This window comes from Nothoprocta perdicaria, unplaced genomic scaffold, assembly GCF_003342845.1.
Source record: "Nothoprocta perdicaria isolate Ctin4 unplaced genomic scaffold, notPer1 scaffold_31, whole genome shotgun sequence".
NCBI lineage: Eukaryota > Metazoa > Chordata > Aves > Tinamiformes > Tinamidae > Nothoprocta > Nothoprocta perdicaria.
In genome coordinates this window covers 1,574,486-1,595,316 of record NW_020455544.1, presented here as the reverse complement: position 1 = coordinate 1,595,316, position 20,831 = coordinate 1,574,486, and the positions used below count along the sequence as shown (strand labels likewise).

The 20,831-nt window shown below is 41.0% G+C and overlaps 1 protein-coding gene across 4 annotated transcripts in view; it reads left to right on the top strand.

Annotated features, from left to right (window-relative positions):
- The first annotated feature begins 267 nt into the window (after positions 1–267).
- Positions 268–20,831, top strand: part of SMAD1 (SMAD family member 1) — a 56,672-nt gene continuing 36,108 nt past the window's right edge. Inside the window, exons 1-2 of one of the 4 annotated variants that reach the window (XM_026042622.1) lie at positions 15,997–16,018; positions 16,444–16,606. The gene's annotated coding sequence lies outside the window, so the exon portion shown is untranslated. Of the gene's footprint in view, positions 287–13,974; positions 13,995–15,985; positions 16,019–16,443; positions 16,607–20,831 lie in introns of those variants that run through there. The other 3 variants (XM_026042625.1, XM_026042626.1, XM_026042623.1) reach the window with 3 other exon arrangements.

Sequence of the window (20,831 nt, the reverse complement as noted above, 5' to 3'; positions counted from 1 at the left end):
TCCACATTTTTGAAATGCAGATCTGTGAACCTCCCTAAAAGCTATTTRTTGGGTTTCCTGTGGAATTACATGTGGCTCCTGAGATAGGACTTTGATGCAAAAGGTACATCAGCATATTTTTAACTTGCAGGTATGTGAATTGCTCATGGAAATCTGTTGCTTACCTRCATGGCTGAAATAGGACACAGGATATAGTTTCACAACATCTTTAGCTGACATAAGCCAGCACTGCAGCCAAAGCAGCATAAGGATGCAGTTAGATGACCCAGCTAAGCCAAACTAATAGGTCAGTGCGTCCGAAAGGGGACAGTTCTTCTGACACCCCAACCTGCACCCCTGCTGCTGCCTGAGTCTTCCTCACATGTCTCATGCACTGCTTCTAGTCCTTCAGCGGGCTATTTAAGCTCCCATAGAGTCAAAACCCAGAAACTRTTGCCTGGTGGTTTAATGAGCTTACTTGGCTCGCTGCAAGGTCACTTGAGTTTTGGAATTGGCTGCATGCAGGAAAAAGGGCAAGCTCAACAGCTGCAAACAGGTGGAGAGAAGAGGGGGAAGGAGGGCGTGCGGCTGCTGATTTTGGCAGCAGCGAGTCACTAGGGAGGCTCAGCTGCATCTTCTAGCTGCACCCAGAGCTAACCCTGCTGCACTTCCACCTGGCTCTTGCCTTCTGCTTCCCCAACACCTTCGTCCTCATGCCAGTCCCAGCAGTTGCTGTTGACCATTCTAGGGGTCAGAAACAAACCAACAAAACCACTGTTCGGTTTTAACCAGGATCAGCACTACAAATGAGTGCAGTGGGGGCAGGAATGAGCAAGGAAGAGGATGGAAAGGCTTGAGGATTTTTCAGTGACTGCGTAAACTGTTCGTGAAACTGCATCTCTGAAGGCCTAGTGCTGTGGGTGAGCCGGGGTGCGTTTGAGGAGCGTATTTGCATGAAACTCCACGRGAAAGGCAGTGGATTTCTCTGCTTCACGTTTTGTTTGCTCAGTTCTTCCAAAGGGTAACTTGACCCAGTTCTAACTCAGTTATCCATCTCAGGCAATCCCACATTTCTCTTCCTATTAAAAATGACCTGTGGCTTGATAAGGAGTGTGTAAATGAATGACACTGTCAGACAAGTGAAAGAAAATGCACTGGCTTTGGCTTTTTGAAATATATCTGAGTTGTTTGGTTGCTAGATATTTGTTTTAAAACACAGTAACTATTATTACAGCTGAGACAAACACATCATGATGCCAAAAATAAAACTGGATTCACTGTAGATATTGCATTTTTAGGCTCCAGCTAGCCAGGCTGTCTGTTTTCAGTTCCAAAGCATCACAAAACAAGCAGATTTAACTTCTCAAGAAATGTTGGATTTACATGAAAGAACTATGCAGATATAAAGAGGTTGTTGGATGTGTTTTAATGTTGGCTTTAATGGCTGAAGTTTAAAAGCCTGAAGTTTAGATTACACAAAGCTAAGAAGTGTAGAGAAAACTGGAGAAGCTGTAGGTACGTGAAGATAATCCATGCATTGACTGTAGAGCTGTGTACATACTCTGTGCTTAAAAGTAATAAGCTTCCCCACAAAGAGTTGGAAGGACATGAATGAGGAGACAGTGCCTTGTAGGCAMAGGGTAGTGAGGTTGAGAAGTAGAATAAGGTAGTAGTCAGAGCCCTGAAAGAAATGTCTGTGTAGCCATAAGCTGCGGGGATGGTGGGCTGCAGTGAGAGAGGGAAAAGGAGACGTGGTGTGCAGGGCAGCGGGGTAAGAAGTGATGCACTAAGCTCTCTGCCGAGCGCTGCGTTCAGGGAAACCACACCCCGGCTGCAGCTTTGCTCCTCAGCATTTAGAATAACAGGTCTCTGTTCACTGCGGAAAATAACCTGCTGTGCCACTTTACTACAGTCCAGTGAATAATTCATAATAATATAAAAAAAAAGGAAACCACCTAGTATAACCTTTTCTGTTTCTGTGTGTTGCTGTGTTTCCTTAGACGCTTAAAATTATTCTTCAACGTTTAATACATGTTCACAAGTTTATRTGCAGAAAGGAGATATTACAGAGACCGCCATTGTTCCTAAGCAGTGGCCTTCTAGCTAATCTGAGGCAGTGGTTTCATAGCAGTGTAAGCATTTTCTTCTTAAGATGCAGTTCCACCTTTCTCTTTTGCTCTATTGCTTGCATTTGTCTGAGCTGTTTTCATTATCCTAATTCAGACGAAAACAATTCATTTAAAAAAGAAAACTGTTTTTGACCAAGTAAGAAGTGTGTTTATCACCTCTCACATCTGTCACCACTACTTTCATTTACTTTCTATGATTTCCTTCACTATTCTTACTGTATGAAAACTTTCTTTGCTTGCTTTAAGTTACAAGTCATATTGGTGGCTGTACTAGGGGAATCTCATGGAATTTCATCATCTTCCCTAATGTTTATAAATTGAGGTTGATTTTTTTGTTTATTTTATGTCTGCACATGCATGCAATTTTTAAAAAATTGGTTATGTATTTATAGTTTATTGTCCTTATATCTTTTAGTACAGTAAAATTATATCAGTTTGCACTACCCATTTGGAACATCACCTTCTTTACCTATCATTTGGTATTACAAAATTATTACAGAATATAATATTTTTGTGAATTGAAAGTGCAACTGTTATTCAAAATGTGAGCAAAGGATACTGAAGGTTTGCTTAAGCTTTTTACGTGACTCTGGAATATAGTTTAAGAACACTTCACATAGTATTTTCAAGCATGAGACAACAACATCTCATCATAAAAATATCTCAGTTGGCAACTGAATATTTAGAACAGAATTATTCAGAACAATGTTATACTTTAGGTATTTTAGTACTTGTGTCACACGTGTTGCTGAAATAAAGGCATGTTACACCCATGCATTTTCATCACCTTGTCATCTAGGATTGACCATAACATAACCTGAAATATTGCAGGCAGGGGAAATATAACATACCACTGATTTCAGTAACTTGCATGCTACATGCTGAAGAATGTTGGCACTTCTGTTGAATACTGCTGCCTTGCCCATTTCCATTAAAGCTTCCCACTTCAGTCTTTGGAAGCCACCAGTGATGTTGAAAAGGATGAAGAATCACCAGTTTGCTGTAGGAACTACATTTGTGAAAATCTCTGTCCTCTTACAATCTGTTCCCACTCTGCTGCTTTTGCTCACACATGGTGTTGTAAGACAATTAAAATAAGGGCTTATTCATTTTACTCATCCCAGAAGTATGAAGTTTCATAGATGTATGCCAAACTTATTGTCTCATATACTGTAGTCTGTTTACCCATGTTTGGAAATTTCAGAGAGCTCATCAGAGGAAAACAGATACAGTTTTTCCATTACATAATGGAACTGGCATAGTATTGGACCAATATTATACCTATCACAAAGGGGAAAAATATACCGGTGTCCTAATGTAATATGTCTGTTATTTAAAAGACCTAAATCCTTCACAAATCCATATAATGTTCCCTTGTGCTAGATTTTTGTATTCTATTTATGATTTAGTCGACAGATGTGAAAAAAGTATGCAAAGCCAGATAACTCCCTCATAATTACACAGCTGCAGATGTTGAAGAGAGCAAGTTATTTTGGCTAAGGTCAGTATTAATTTATGCTCAAAATGTTCTTTCCAGACATGCTGTTTTTTGATAGTATAATATATCTTACTGTTATTCTGTGCTAATCCCTCACACATTGATCAAACCGCTTCCCCATCTGTGGCCTCTTCTAGCATAAAGATGTAAAGCATTCAGATTGCTTTCAGATCTAAAGCATTCAGAAAGCAAAAGAAATTTTCTTTCTCTGGGAGAGAGGAATAGATCTTAATTTTCCAACAAACTCAATAGTAGGTTAAAAATTTCTTAAAACAACAACATTTCAAGACTTTGCAATATCTTTCATATATGAAAATTTGCAAAGTTATTTTCTTCTCTACCTTCATCTTGTTCTTTCTGCTTATTGAAAGAACAGTCTTTTGTGTGTGTGTGTTAATAGGCAAAAAAAAATGTTTTTTAAAAAATAAGATCTATTTGCTCTTATCACTGGCCAAATTCTGAAGTTTCACTTCTTTTTTCCTTTCCTTGATCTGTTTGAAACTCTTAGCAAATTCCCACTCTGCTGTGAACCCAGGTTTGGCAGAACTACAAGTTCAGCTTTGTACAGTAGAAATAGATAGTGCAAAATATGGTGTTGTTTTATAGATAAATTGGAATTATCTAGTGGTCATCCACTGTGGGGCCACATGTTGTTACCTAATKCTGTAAGATTTGAAGTGAGTTTGTTAACTGGGTAATTTCAAAAACTGTTTTTAAACTGCAGACCGACCTCAGTTAGCCTGAACAGCTGCCCTTCCCATAAAGGAGAATCTTATTTTTTATTTTTTTTAGAATATTTAAAAAGGTTTTAGATTAACAAAAGTCATTCAGAAGACTTAAAGCCCTTTCTACTGTTCCTTTCCACTTTTTTTCAAATCTCAGTGGATGTTAAAAAAGAAYAAGTAGCCAGCCTTCGATGGGGGGCTTCAGGCACAGCGTGGAACAGTGCTGGCATGTGCCTTTTTTCTCTGAAAAGGGATGCTTATTCAGGACTTCTAAATTTTCATGTGGCACTGCAGGTTTAAGAAAAGCAGTGTAGTTCTAAAATGGGGACATATAACAGTTCTAAAGGACCTGATTTCTGTAAAAGTTACTGGAATAGTTGGCTGTTGGTTTAACATTCAAAGATTCCCTTGATGGTGAGATTGTGTGTGGGAAATAAGATGTGTTCTGTGTGCTTTCCTATTTGAGCGGATAGTAAATGAAATCTGCTTAAGGAAAAATGGCTCAGGTGGCAAATGTGCTCTCCCTCTCCCAGTTCTGCAGAGCATGGTCCTGGCCAAAGCGTCTCACAGCACCCTGTCAACAAAGGTGTCCGTGGATCTCACCCTGCAGTGAAACCCAAAATGAGAGCCTAATGAGTACCCACGTCTCGTGCTGATGTGAGGCAGAAAGGTGGTTGGATMACATCCAGGAATTTGGGAGCATTCTGGGAACTCTAGTTTATGTTTAGGTTTAATTGCTTCCACTTGCTGTGGAGAGAAATCTGAAGTGGAGTCTGCCATTTCTTAGGCAAGAAGAGCGTGCTGGCCCCAACTATCTCTCAAGGCCAGCAGCAAGTTTGGAGTAGTCATTCCTGCTACCATGTCTTGCAGTTTCCCAAAGTTAAGCTTCAACTCTCTAGCACATAATGGGGTGAATCTCATGCCAGAGTTAGGGTTGCCTGTTCATGGTATGGATATGTCTTCTATGTTTGAAATTATGTCTAAGTAAAGATTGGAGATAAGACAGATATTGTGAAAGAGAGAAGTAGTAATGTTATTTATTAGTAATGCCATTGAATAGTAATGCCRTTGAAGAGAATAGGGAAGATTTTGTCATGTCTGCCATGCTGAGAGTGAGGCTCAGGCTTCACAAGATCTGCTGGTAGCAGTGTGTAACTGTMCTCCCCTTCCTAGGCCGTAACACCAGAAGGGGAAGGTCACTTCCCTCACTATAAGGGGGAAGAAAGTTCTGTCACCAAAAAGTTGTCTGTATGTGTGACCATTAGATGCSAATTAAATCATCTTTTGTCCTCGTCTTTCAGTAACCTTGGCTGGAGGCAAACGCAAAGTCAGTCTAGATGGGGATGGGAGAAAAATAATGTAATGCTCCCCAATAAGAGAGCCAGAGTCCTCTTAGGTATCCTCTGCCTGCTCAACCTGTACCCGATAACTGAAGTGGTGAATGCAGTGATGATCAGTGGTGGAAAGAGGACTACAGYATTCCTGCCTATGGCAAACCCTTTGATGGAAAACAATGGAGTATTAAATAGTAGTTTATGTTGTTTTTTTTCTGGTAAGCRGAGCATGGTCCCTTTAAAAGCCTTGGGCTGCTTTTGGAAATGCTGCAGCCCAGCACAAGCAGCATCTGCGCTGCTGCAGGGTGCTGCCTTCCTCATCGCTTATGCACCTGAGGAAGACCTTAGTGGAGTGGTCTAGATGAGGGAAGTTTAGCCATCCATTTTATTAATACAAGGACTCTGACTTATCACTTGCTAGATCTCCAAGGATGTAATAACTTACTGTGGTTATAATACTTTTGCTGCATTTATATTCTTGGTAGCCACTGAGCTGATGTTTTTTAAAAGGGAAAAAAGCACCCACATCCCAATGCACACTCACAAGTGGAAAATCCTAGCAAGAAGAATGCCAAACAATTTGGGATTGTTTAGCACTATGAAACCTGCATGCAACAGTCATCTTAGCAAACTGAGAGGGTTTCAGAGTGATTTCTCAGTGTTAATAGACTGCTTATAACACTAATAGAGCAAATTGGGCATCTGCTCAATTGCTCTGAATGTATGGAAATGTACAACTCTTCTGAGAATCCTCAAAGCACAGATCCTTTGGACATCTAAGGAAACTTGGTGGATTTTAGGGAGGAGTGAGGCATTGGCAGTAATAAAATGTCACCAAGGTGACAGGCACAGTGTAGGCTGCAGAAGCAGGTGGCGAGGAACAGCCATGTGATCTAACTGGGTGCGGACGGGAGGAAGCAGAGAAGGGTGGCAGAGAGCAAATGAAGGCATGAGCATGCCCACCAGGAGCTGCACGGATACGAGCYGTGGCCGTGAATGTAAGGGGCTGCCCTTGCCAGTTCATACAACATCACAGAGCAAGTGCAGTATTTCAGTGCGTGTTTGTATAGCGTTTAACACAATGCAGTTCCAGGCCTGATTGCGATTAAAAGATAGTGGAGATGCAATTATCATACAGGCCCCAGTAGGAAAGACTGACTTGGAAACCACTGGCTGACACTCCTTATTTTGTCCCCATTTATTCATCATAGAGCTCATTAGTGGTAAATATGTACAGAGATCTTTAAGGCTTGGGCTTCTTCTTTGCATCTTCTCCAGCTAATTTTAAAACCAGCTAGAATGTCTGGGTACATTTCCCTTTTGTAAACAGTACCACTGGATTCAATCCCCTTTGCCCTTTGTTTTGGTGTTTGCCAATTGTCACTGTTATAGTAGGGCCTTTCTTTGGAACGGGGCAATGGCTGGACATTTCCTCATGTCAGATGCTCTTGTTCTCTGCTTTTGTACCATATTCTTTGCATGTAGTAGGTGCGAACAGGACACAGATTCTGCCCCACGCAGATCACATCTAAAGGACCTCACGCTCGGGGTGTGCAGGTTGCAAACCGGGCTGCAAACAGACAGCCCTGGAAAATCAAATCAGCTCTGGAGAGAAGCACACAGTATTTAGCTGGCTCTGAACTGATAACAAGCATTTGCAATCACTAGATCACGAGAAYTGCACCATGCAGAGATAATTGTCTGTTATAAATGGCACTGTAGTACCTAGGAGACCAGTGATCTCTCTTTAACATGATTATACACCACAAATCAGYGATAAAGCAGGCATTGCTCCTCTGACTCACTTTTTTCAAAGACGAAGAACCGTAAGACAAAGTAAAATAAAAATAGCATTAGAAGAAAAAAAAAAGAAAGAACATAAAATTTATATGTTTTTCAGCCTAAAAAATCTGGAAACGATTTTGTTTAGACTGGTAGGATAATACGCATTCAATCAGACGTACGAAGAGTGCAAGGTTTGTAAATTCATTTTTGGCCTTAGTGATCACTCTGCAGGAGGTGTTACACTGTGAGTGAGATAGGAAAGCAGTGCCTGACTGCTTGYAGTTATCAGCATTTTCATGAGCACTTTTCTCTTGAGCCACTGYAGGCAGCTTGGAATCCTCACTAAATTTCAACTTGTTAACTACACTGTAACTCTAACTACGTAATTCCCTAGGAAGCATAGTTGTCACTATATTTAGTTATTTGAGGATACAACTGTGTGTTTTTTTTGGAGCGTGACAGTTAAACATACTATTTTACATGCATGTGGTGTTTTATGTGCAAGGAAAAGATACGGTGTTTGAATGAGGGAACTTAAAATCAATGTATGAATGAAACCACGAGAAGTGAAAACTGATGCTAGTCATCAGTATCTGCGGAAATTAGGGGAGTGTGGAGGGCCAATAAGTGGGATTGTGAATAGATGGGTGGTGTGAATGTGAAGGAAAAGGCATATTTTCCCATTCTGTAGAAAAAAAAAAAAAAGTTTTATTTAATTTTATTATTTATTTAATTTTATTATAAGACATAACTGTAATTCTGCTTCTCATCAGAAAAATGATAAATATGGTCCSAGCAGTCAATAGGCCCATAGACTAGGGATCTGGGGCATTTGAGAAGGAGGCATAGATTTGCAACGGTGCCTCGGCAGTTCCGTCAGCTGAATCCCAAACCACCATTTCTTATAGAATCTGTATTTTCCCTGGAGTGTGTCTCATCTGACCACTGACCAAGCTTGACCTGTTTTGTTCGAGATTTGATGAGATCACAGTGCAAGATTGCCTTACTGCAGGCCATAAATTGTCACACTTCTCCAGCTGGTTGCCCTGCGGCAAGTGTGTGCTTTGCTTCATGAGGGCGAGAAGCTCTATCAGTTCCCTCTTCTAGGTGCTGAAGCCCTGAGGCACCCAAGCAACGAGCAAGGGTGCCCTGTAGGGTTCACATATGGTGAGGATGGGCACTGCAGAAGCTGAACCAACGGCGCTAAGGCCACTACAGGATTTCAGATAGAGTAAGGCAGTACTGCAGTATTTGCAGCTTTCTGGGTGCTTTCTGTGATCTCCGTGCAGAGAATTTGATTTATATCCACAAAGGTGGTACTTTTAGAAACCGAAATAAAATGTCCTGCATTGAAAACTACTTTATACTTAACTCTCTGAAGAGGCACACTTAYGTGCCTTCTTTCTACATTGCATTTGTTTGCCATTTTAAGGCATTATTGACTGAGGGATTTAGAAAATTATTTTCCTAAGTGTTGATAAATCATAAAGCCTTTTCCCTTCTTCTCCTTGACACCTCTACTATAGCATACTCTCTGGATATGTATAGTATGCTTTGGTTCTTTAAATTATATTATTAGTATACTGAGATCATCGTCTATAATTAAGGCTGCCCTGTACTTCCTATTTTGAGAGCATAATGATTTTCTTGTTTAGAACTTCAGCTAACAGTAAGTGTCCTAGATCTGTGCCTCTGGCCTGAGGAAGTATGGAAAGTGACTGTAAAACAGTTCAAGTCTTCCTGGAAAAAAAAAAAAAAAGATAATTTTTTTTTTTTTTTTTTTTTTTTTTTTTTAAGTGGTGAAAATACTAAAGTGGGTTTTGTTTTGTTTTGTTTTTTTTGAGAGAGAGAGACAGGGAGAGGATCAAGAGCCCACTCAGGAAGAGAAATGAAATTTGACGGGTAAAGGAGAGATGAATTTTGAGTTAAGCAGTGAGCTATAAGCATTAAACCACTCTTAGTTAGATTTTAGTTGTGGTTAAATATTCCAAAGATGYTTTTCATATTGGCTAGCTGCAGCATGAACCTGAGTGTGGTTCTGCTAGAGCTGTCCTACAGTGCCTACAGCCTTGCCTGTGATATTGCCTGGAGAGTCTCCCTCATGCTGTCCGAACAACTGAGTGCTAACAGTCATGTTACTTGGAGGATGAAGCTGTCTGATTCGAATGTAGAAACAGCAGATGCAAGGAGCATGGAGCAGGAAGAGGGGTTGGGAGAGTTTCTAAATTGGGGCTAAATGAAAAGAGGTGGCTGAGACCACATGAGTAATGAGTTGTAAGGAGACGGAAGTAACTTTGGTAAAAAGATAAAGAGAAAAATCAGTGGAAAACTGAGACAAGAAGATAGTGAGTTTAGGACAAGAATTTAGAAGGTAGGCATTTATGGGAATGGGAAACTAGTAGTAAAAAAAGAGATTATATGGGAAGCCAGGAGCAAGATAGTGATCAGCAGATAGAATGAAAGAAAAGTGGGGAGAAAGCAAAATAAATTTGATTATAAACTCAAACTTACAGGGATAAGCAGCATTGGCTGGGCCCTACAATACTGAGAACTGTGAAGCCTATTATTAAATTAATAATTGGATGTTCAGAGTAGGAATTGCATGCGATAAAAGGCTGTGGCACATGCAGTAAACAAAGGAGAAAAAAAGTCACTATCTATTATCTGATCACAATTTGTTCTGTGCTTTGAATGAGATGGGCATCTTTCAGAAAAAAACATATGTGAGCACTCAATTAAGAACAGATATCAAGATGCACCTGAACTGAATATTTAATTTAGATAATATCAGCAATTTTCATTTTGAACTTTCACAATTTGTAAATGTTAGACTTTGCAATTTAATTTATAATGAGGATTTACAGATGTGATTTGTGCAATAGTATATAAAGTTTAGCCTAAGTTGCTCAAATTTTATGTCAAAAAATGGCTATTAATGGTGGTTTGACATAGGTCTTAATGCTCTTTTCTTATGGATAACCCTTTTCAACACTCTATGACTGCCAGGATGTTTAAAACCTCCAAGATAATTTCATGCCAAAAGGGCAAACAGAAACTAATACAATACATTCCCAGGACCATCTGTTACAGAGAACTAATGAAAAACCCAGTGATTTGGGAAGACTAATTAAATGCTAATTTACCTACTGTTTAGTTCAATTTCTTCAGCACTTTAAGCAAAGAGCGAAGGAAGAATCRGGAACATGCAAGCATGCTCTGTGCCCTGCCGCATGGACTTCGTTAGGCCAACTGAATGCAGTTTTGCCTTTTGAAGAGTTAGCTATTCATTTTTTCACAGGAATCCTTTTGATTTTTTGGCTTCTGTCTGCTCATGAACAGTGGAACAACAGTGGCTTTTTTTTTTTTTTTTTTTTTTTTTTTTTAACTACATAATGCAGCACCCAGCAGCTGCCTTCTTCCATATGCAGTGATTCCACAAGCTCACTGAATTCCTCAGTGCCATCTCCTAGCCTTCTGTACTCATCAGGGAGCCTTGTTGCTGTGATCTGTGTAGTTCTCCTAAAACCACATTTACAGTTGTGCTCAAAATGAAATGAAATTCTTCCTTCCTTAAAAAAAAAAAAAAAAAGCCATCCAAGTTTCCTTAAAACCAGTCTAAACCGGCAGAAGCCACTAACGCTAACACTGTCAGAAGGGTTAATAAATGTCATTAATAAATGTCATTCTTTGGTAAATGTCATTCTTTGGTAGCTTTTGCAACAAGATGTAGCTAGGACAAGGACTGCAGGAACTTGAAAATAGTAATTAAAACAGGAGATAAGAWTTATCTTAGTGGTGTTTTCCAAGAAACCAGTAATAGAGTTAGGCTTTTCCAGTTATGTAGATCTTTTTAAACCAAGTGACTGAAGAGAATTTCAATTTTTAAAGGACTAATATTTTGGGGTTATATAGAGTCCATTATGTGTTACTGAAGAGTGAAACTCTTCAAAAGTTTCTGAATGGACCCAGGCAAGATCCAGGGTGAGAACTTCATTCCTCACCAGGTACAGTATTTTACAGTGTAGCAGGCAGCAATACTACACTCAGCAGCAGTCTGTGATTTATCTCCAGGACAGAGTGCAACCTAACATCCTCCCTCTTTACCAGTAATGTAACACTGATGGAGCAAAGTCCTTACATCAGAGCTCATAGAGAAAACAGACAATAAAGGAGATAAGGGAGTGCCCTGCTTAGTACCTGGTTTCTACCCAAAGCTTTTCGATTCATAACTTAAGAGGTCTCTTGGCAGCTTTAACTGGGTACATTAATCTTAGGCAAGTAATGAATTTTGGTCTGAATCCCATCATCTCAAGGGTGGAAAAGATGAACAACTGCTCAACTGATCACAGACCTTTTTGGCATCTACAGATGGATGTACTGTGGAAACCTTATTTATTGTAACAGAGGGAAATGCATGCAGTTCATTAATCTTACAAAATTATCAGTTCCACATTTATTCTGTGTAAATCTCAGTTAATCATGGTCTTCTTTAGGTARAGTTTCCAAGTTAAGGAGTGAAGTGGGCACTTCTTTGACGTATATTAGTGTATTAGGAGGCAAGGACCTTGGGCTCTAGAGAGACAAACTCATAAACGGTTTGTTGTAGTAAACGGCTGGACGCGCCAGGGCAGGAGCMCAGAGAGTCCTCACATTGCAGCTTCAACCTTCAAGGCCTTTCACAATTAAGTTGTTCTACATTTATGTGCAATCTACAGTGTCAGCTCAAAACTTCTCTTCAGCATATGCAAAATTGAATCCTGGCAATCAAGAATCAAACAGACCAACTTCTAGCACAGAAGAGCTTCATTTGGCTTCTGGTGGGACAGGTGAAACTCACTTCTGTGTCCGAGCAGTTCCTCCAGCCTCCTTGGCCCTCTTAAGAGGCCACCACCCCACCCCATCCCCAGGCAACACTGTTTGTCTGCCCATGCGTGGGCAACACTGTAGCAGTCGAAAAGAAAATGGCCACTTCAGTTATTTACATGTAAATAACAACTTGTGTATTTGATACAGTTTTATTGCCTCTGAAGCTCCATGAATTACTGACTGTCCTTCCTAGAAGAAATGTGGTGAACACAAAGGCGAAGTGAAGTTGGCGATTTTGGCACTTGAGCGTCTCCAGGAGGCAATCTCTGTACCTGGAGCCTCCTGAATAAGCCAGATGAAATATGTACTGCCTGGCAGAGGTTACCAGGAAATACTAAATCATAATCTGCAAAATCATAAACTCTGGCTTTAGAGGAACATTGAAAGCTATTACTGTTATTATTGTAAGTATTATTTCTTAGATATTTAACATACAGTCTAATAGTATAAAAATATGCAGTGTAATGGGTATCTCTTAGCACCATGCCTTCTGATAATCTGTCTCTGGCAGATTTTAAAGGTATTAGCAACATGCTTGGTGAGATTTTTTAAAGTATCTAAGAGATTAAAGTTTCCTTTGAAAATCTTATTAGAAGTTTTTCTGCGTAACTGTCCTGATTCCATTAAAATTAGGCTTGCAGGCCTTAAGACTGGTGCCATTTGAATTCACACCTAATCAGATGAAATGTTGGGCTCTTTCCAAATGGGATGGGTTCCCAGACTCATCTCCCGTTTTCTGTGTACCAGGGCTAGCAATGATGCAGTTGTGGGTATGACACAAGAAAAAGAAAGACATTTTCTGTCACAGCTTGAAAACGGCACAACTGTTCAGCCTCCTGGTTGGAGGGAGGTCCCTTTGGCAGTGCAGCCTGCACTGTTGGAGGACCTCAGGCTCCATGCCCTGGGTGTGTGTGGCCCTGTGCTTCCCCTTCTTGGTTTCCTCGTGGCAATTAGAAACAACAGTCAGATTCCAGGGAAGTTTCACTAGGATGTAATGAAGTAGCTGAGGGACTTTGAGCTGGTGAATGTGCAGAATCCAAGCAAGACGCTGTCGATACTATTAGCAGACTGAGTTGTGTGTTTAGACAGTTTTATATGAGTTGGACATCTTAAAGTGGGTGGCAGGCCTAACGTTTTCACTTGGCTGTGTACCAAGATACTCCTGCCAGGGAAGTCTCTTGGCAGCTGCTAATCATAGCTGACTTTTTCAGTGTTGCTATTTTTTTTGCTTGTCCTCCAATCTTATTATCACCAGATCTGGCATAAGGCAGTTCTAACCAGCTCTGCCCAGAACAACCATTCAGGTTATTAAATATCACAAAAAGGCATTACTAAGTAATTTTTAAGTCAGTGGGTCACACTTCTTTATAACCCTTTTTAGGTAAGKGAATATATTAATGTGATTTTCCCCGAGCCTCAGTGTAAGTAGAGAATAATTTAATTCTCTCATGCCAAAGTGAACCAACCAGTCAACCCTAACAACAACAAAAGCAATAAAAATGTGATTCTAACGAGACACCTGACAAACTGCAGTGCTTCCCTAATTATCTTCTTGTCATATCTGTTTAGTGTGAATCATGTAGTGAGTAGATGCTCCAGCAATGGGAAGCGAACGGAGGGAGCCCGCTGCCCGACGCAGTTCTGCAGAGTCAGCCTGCACAGCAGATCTCAGGTGCACGTAAGGTCCTTTCCGTGTATTTTGCTATGGGAGACTGGATTATTAAGGCACTCCAAGCTCTTAGTGCACATTACTGTGGTGCCTACCACACTTGGCTTTGTTTTAGGCACTACCACGGTACAAAAATAGCTACAATCTCATGTTTCTTCTGTGCTTTGCTTAGGAAAAAAATGTCATTACATTGACAAATTTTAAAAAAAAARTATTTTAGTTTACCTTGAGATAAGCCTTTACCAGGCATATCTTCAGTCCATTGCAACACTGTGGCAGTGTATGACTGCAAGTAGAAAGGTTTATTTGCTATCTGTAGTTGCCCACAGTACAAATATAAAATACAGGTTAAAGCTAATTACTGAAGTTCATTCATCCTGAGCCACTTAAAGTGCAAAATGTAAGTGGTAAAACACAAACCTGATCCCCAGCTGATCCTTTTAGAATTACATGGCTTCCCTTGCAATACTGTGGTGTCATTCTGTGTAGGAATTCCTCATGCTCTGTGYGTCTACCTGAATACATTCTAGTTTATGAAGTGCAAATGACCTCACAGCCATAAGACTTATTTTTTTTTTTACTACTGCCATTTTCTTTGTGACCATTTCAGGACTGTTTCTTCAGACTCTTACACATCAAAGTGTACAGGTGAATAATCAAGGAATACTGTTCCTCTATGTGAAACTTGTACTTTGCGGGGCCTTGACTTCCCTGAGCTTTGCTTCCCTGCATTTTGAAATGAGGTTAGCATAATACCTAGAAGGTTAGTATAATACCTAGAGCTTCATATACACAGGAAAATTTACTAGCCTAGGTACAGTGGTGTAATTATGCCAGTATAGATGTATCACAATATTTTTCATGTAGACAAGCTCTTCATTTTCACTTTGTATCTTCTTTTTGGAATAATGACAGCATGAAAGGGTATTTGCCAAGGAATCAGTTTTAATTCAGTTGCAGTTGTGCTACTCTCATCTAAGTACTGTAAAGACACTTTTTTTTTTTTTTTTTTTTTTTTTTAAAGCATCTTGGTGAACTTCTCTTTTTTTCAAGTGGGCTCCAAACCTGGTTGAAAGTTCAGAGAAACTTTTGGAGAAAGTTTAGTTGAAAGATCTACTTTTGAAGAGATGCTTGAAGACACAAATAGAATTCMTTTTTATTTCAGAGGACCATGGATGGAGGAAGAATTCATTTTACATATCAGATTGCACCAGAAGTCTCCTGCACTTTAGTGGGTTTACTTGCATAAATTAGGAGTAACTGCAATAGTAAGTGTGGCCAGGATGAGGTCCATGTGTGAAGGACCTTGGGATAAAGAGTGATCTGGTATTAGAAGATACTGTTGTATCAATAACGACCTCAGTATTAAATGCAGACACTTGTCAGAGGTAAGAGAAGGAATCACCTATAGRCAAGAGGCAGGATGAAATCCATTTCAACCAGAGTGTTACCAGCTTATTGACTGGCACTGCAGGTCTCATGGTACTCGGAGTTAAGAGTCCCTCTCCTGGCGGCGAGGGGCCGCAGGAGCGGCTGGCGCTGCCCCAGCCAGTAGAAAAGCGCCTTTTCAAACCCTGCCGGCTCCGAGGCTTGCGGGGAAAACTTGGTGGCCGCGGAAATGTGGAGGCCGCGGAGCGGCTGCGTCCTGGCCGCGGAGGCTCGGGAGGATAAAGCAAGTAGGCGGCGCTGCGGGATGGTGTGGGGCGCCCACGGCCGCGGGTGCCGTCAGCACCACGGCGAGAGCGGCGCGGGCAGCTGGGCTCGGAGCGGGACGCAGGCGCGGGGCGGCAGCGGGCGCAGCGCTGGCGGCGGCGGCGGCGGCGGCCCGGGGCGGCGCCGCGCGCGGCGGGGGCGGGAGTTTGGCGAGGCTCCCCCGGCGGCCGGTGCGTGTGCGCGTGCCGGGAGCGCGCGTGCCGGCCGCTGCGGCAGCGCTGAGGGAGGCCGAGCGGCCCCGAGCCCCCGACGCCAGCGGAGCGGGGCCATCCGGGCGCGGGCAGCGGCGGCGCGCGGCTCCCCGGCCCCTCCGGCAGCCGGTAACGCTCCCGCGGGCTCCGCCGCCGGGCCGCAGGCAGCGCGGGAAGAGGCTCCGCGCCGGGGAGGCGGCGGCGGGGCTTGCTTGGCATGATGGCGCCGCTCGGCAAGCGCGGCGAGGGACCGGCGGCTGCTTCTCCCGCCGCCCGCCCGCTCTGAACTTGCCGGRTAGGTCCGTGCGCGGGGGAGGCAGGTGGCCCTGCCGCTGCCCCGGCCCACGGAGCTGCTCTTTGTGCTGCGGGGRAGCCCGCGCCGGGCACCGCCGGCCCTCCGCCTCGCTGCCCTCTCCTTTCGCCTCCCTCCTCGCTTCCCCTCGGCCTTTCCGCAGCCCCCTCCCCTCCTCTTGCTTTTTAATGACAAATCTCTGCTTAGAGGTCAAGGAAAGTTCACTTTTTTTTTTTTTTTTTCCTCCTCTCCTTGTTAACAGGAGCTTGGGATGCATATGGTTTTCCTTTCCTCTGTGTAGTTCCTTCAGCTGTTTGGACTCCACAGCCAAATAATCTTATTCCGAATAGAGATCTTTAAAGCTTGTTAAAATGTGTTGGTGTGGAAATATTCAGTCACACATTCAGGAGGATCTGGACCAAATTGTGAGTTTGTTGTTTGTTTGCTTGCTTGCTTGCTTGCTTGCTTTTTTGTTTTATAAAGCAAAGTCAGTGGGAGCTGTATCCGAGAAAGGACTGCTGGGCTTGCTCTTTTGTTAGTGGATCAATCTGAAAACCGATGTGAGCTGACCTTACAGTTTGCTTTTACAGTATATGAATAAGCTGTACCTTATTCTGATAGATGATCATTATTTTGGTATTTTAGGTAGAAAAAAATATGATGGTCAGTGAATGTAAGAAAACTAACATTTGAAGACAGTATTGTTAGATCAAGGGGAAGAAGAATAAAAAGTAGATGGGTATTTCAGATACGAGCAAATGGGAAATGAACCATATCACTATGTAGTGGACGTCAGTGTTTAAGGTTTCTGGAAATTAACACGTTTAGGAAAAAGCTGCATTTGAAACCCGTCGTTGCTGATGTCTCAGATCTGTTTGCAAGCAGAGGAGTAGTCAACAAGAGTAAACTTAAAATACTTGCTTTTTGTTTTTTTAATATTTGTATGTGTTTTTAAATAGAACACAGGAATAAAACTTAAACCTGAAGCTAATCTAACCTGCAGCGACCACTTATCCTTAGGGATACATGTCTATAATTCTACTAGTCTTCATGTGTCTGAATGTATGCACCTTGTTGTGTCAAACAACAGGAGCAAGTCACGCAGAGAAACTTGAGGTGTTAACATTGACTTATTTTTTTTTTTTACTTGTCTATAGTTACTGCACTGTATTATGACAGTTTAGCTTTTGGTTGCAACTAGTTAATATTAATTTTTTCTTTCTGTTGAATCAGGGAGTAGTGCTGYGAAACTTATAAGAGGTTCTCACTGAATTTTTTTGTTTTAAGTTTTACCTGTTCACTGCTGAACTATAGCTGAAAGATCATCACTGAGGGAAAAACAAACAAATAAACGAACAAAAAAATCCTTTTTATTTGAGTTTCCTGCCCTTACTGTAGGGATTAAATCCAGCAGTTAGTTCACCTCAGATTGTAAGCGGGATCTTGAGAGTGATTTCCTTTGAGTTGGGTGATCCATAATCCTTCCCAAGCTATTGGAGAGGATCAGTTCAGTGCGTGATCAGGTTACCCTAAGGGTAGGGGTTTGTCCTTGCTTCAGTTTTGACCCTTCAACCACTGTGGTATGTAATCAAATATATTTTTTTTCTACTCTGTACTGTTCAACTTACCTCTTTTTGTGTACCCTTGAAGATGTGATGATCCAAAATATTGGAGAAAAGTGACTAAACAAGCAGACAGATCTTTCACTTTGTGTATAAATAATAACTGTCAAATCAAGTGTTTAAAAGCTGATGGATTTAGTGTTCACTCTTCTTCTGTAGTCTGATGCCAAGTGAAGACCTGAATGCAGAGAAAAGCAATATGAAGGTTAATAAAGGTATTTCTCATAGTTCTAAATACTGGCAAATTATTCTGGTTAAATTATCCATTGCYTTGATTGGTATAAAGAGTTAAATTTCAAAACTGAAGGCATTGTGACCTTGTTTTCCACTGAGGCGTAAATGTACTGTATATCACATGTGGCCAGTGGTCTGCTCTGTGAAGTCCAAGTTGTGCGTGTAAAATAAAAGCTCATTTGAGTAGCCTTACAAGCCTAATGGAGACATCATCTCAGCTTTATAAATAATGTAAGTTGTGTATAATGTGGAGTCCCCAGAGACTGCAGAGAAAGCATCATTACCAGCCTTTTCAACCTGCTGGAGATCTTAAATTGATTTACAGCACTGAACTGGTGCAAAATGATACATCAGGATGACACAGGGTCAACCTGTAAAAGTCTATGATGGGAGCCCGTTAGTTCAGTCATCATAATTAAACTGTATTATGAGGGCAGCAAAGCAAGTGTCTGTGACATGTCCCATTGTGCTTCAGATAGGGGTGGCTTAGGAATCAAATAAAGAGAGCACCGTGCTCATTCCTTAAGTTATGCAAAGAGTTGTTGAAATTAAGGCTTGTGGCCCTGTGAGGAATAAATGCTAAACTAATTTAGGTTGACTATTAACCTCTTGTTTGCAGTCATAGCAGGCTGAAATAGATGAAGGCGCGTGCAGCTTTTGAGGTGGGGGGACGTGGCTACAAGTGAACATCTCTCAAATGAATTTTTGTGTATATCCTTTCTCAAAACTCAACATCAGCCAGGTTTTACCTGATTACTCTCTGCTGTCACATATCGAAAGAGATAGGCAAACAAGCTATTCTTTCATTTATTATTTTTGTCCTCCTAAGTGCTGTTATGCTCTTAGTATGAAATGTTTCTATAGATCTGAGTTCTTGTATAGGACAGAGCATCTTATTCATGTCTTGAATCCTGAACATGGGTTGTCATAGGTTGCTCTGATTTTCCTGCTGAAGGCAACTGTGGTTTAAGCTTCATGCTTCTGCTCTAAAGAGTTCAGCAAGCAGCTTACCGCAGAGAGTAAGGTGTTCTCTGCATGATAGGTTGGATATTGTAGGTCTTAGTATTTGTGCTATATGAAGTGTTTCAGAAAAATCCTGCCGAAACTCCTTTTGCTTCTTCATTCTAGTGTGTTACTTAATGATTTGAGGGTTTTGCCTGTATTTGTGGTTTAACCAACTCTTCATACCAGTGTTGCATTTCTGCCAAYGAAGAAACGTCTCTTACTTTTACAAACTAATTTTTAGTCACAAGGGCAGCTAACAAAACAAATTTCAAGGGATATGAGAGGCAAAGAAAGTAAGTAGTCAGTGTGTGTGAAAGATTCATTAGCCTTCAAGTTCAGTTACATTTCAATACAATGTACATGAGCTAAGATGCTTTCTGGGAGTGTAAAAGAATTAAGCTTGATTTTTTTTTGGGGGGGGGGGGGCAACAGTGTTGTGTAGAATGTGGACATGGAGCTCTGTTGTGCTGTGTTAACACAGATGAACGGAATGACCTTGTTGAAAAGAGGAGCATAAAACTTGTGAAAATGAAAATCAGGTCTCACAGCCTGCTTGATGGTTAATGAAGTGATTCTTCTAATGCTTTTTGATTGTTTGTTTGTTTATTTCTCTGTGGCTTCATTTTTTTTATGACTCACTCCAGTGCCATTTTCGAGTAGAGAATGGTCTGCTTTACCACAAAACTGAACTTTTTTTTCCCTTTAGTATTACATTGTTCCATGGGCTTTTCTTCTAAATGTAGCAGTCTTCCAAAAAATGGAAAGCTTACAAGTCTTAATAGTGATGAGACAGTTTCTCCAAGTTTACCTTTGAAGCTTACTTAATAGAGAAGTCGCATTTAAAACATAAACACCAAATTGGCAAGCATGGCTTGAAGTGCTGGTGGCTTAAAAGCTTATTTACATAGGCATCTTGCATTTCTCTAGCTATTTTACTCCAGCTAAAATCACATAACTTTAGAACAACATACAGGAATTATATTATACTAGAAGAGCTGTTTTCATCTGGGTTGGGAAATAAGTTATTTTAAGTTTATACTTTTTTTTTTAATTGATAGAGCTGTATCGGTACAAACTGTTGTATACTATTTCCATTAGAATGTTGCCGTTCTTAAAGATGCAAAATAAGGAGAGAAAATGTTAGATTAGGCCTTTTGTGAAGTGCCTTACACGGCTGGAATTCAGGGGTGATGAGCAGGACACTCTTAGCTGTTAATGGCTGCCACAAAGATCCCTATCCTCCCTGGAGAACAAATGTTCATTTGCATCAGAGAGGCTCTTTTGTTTTGTGTGTATTTGAGGGGGGGTGCCTCTGTTATTCTTTAACAGGGTAGAGAAACCAAACATTTCATAAAATAAACAGGCTACTTTAAAGGAACATAAAACGTTTTCAGGAAAGAACCCAGATCTTACAGATATTTTTTTTCAGCTTTCCATGTCAGCTGTGGAGTTGCCTCATAGTTGAACAAACGCAAAGATTGAGCATATACTTTTAATAAGAATTTGTGAGGTCAAGTATTCAGTTCATGYGACACATTACTGAACTGTGTAGATGAGTCATTTTTGTTTTATTTTGATAAGAGATAGGATATATCAGGTACTCTGCATCGGGCTTGCTACCATAGAAGTGTTATGCAGCAATGTGACCGCAGTGCTGTGTGTGCTAGAGTTGCTGTTGTTAATTATGAAGAAGTCTGTGCAAATCCAGATTCCTTTACTCAATTGTACTCTTCTTGTGAGGGACATCTGTTGGGTGACTGCATAAAAACTGAGTTTAGTGCAAGTGTTG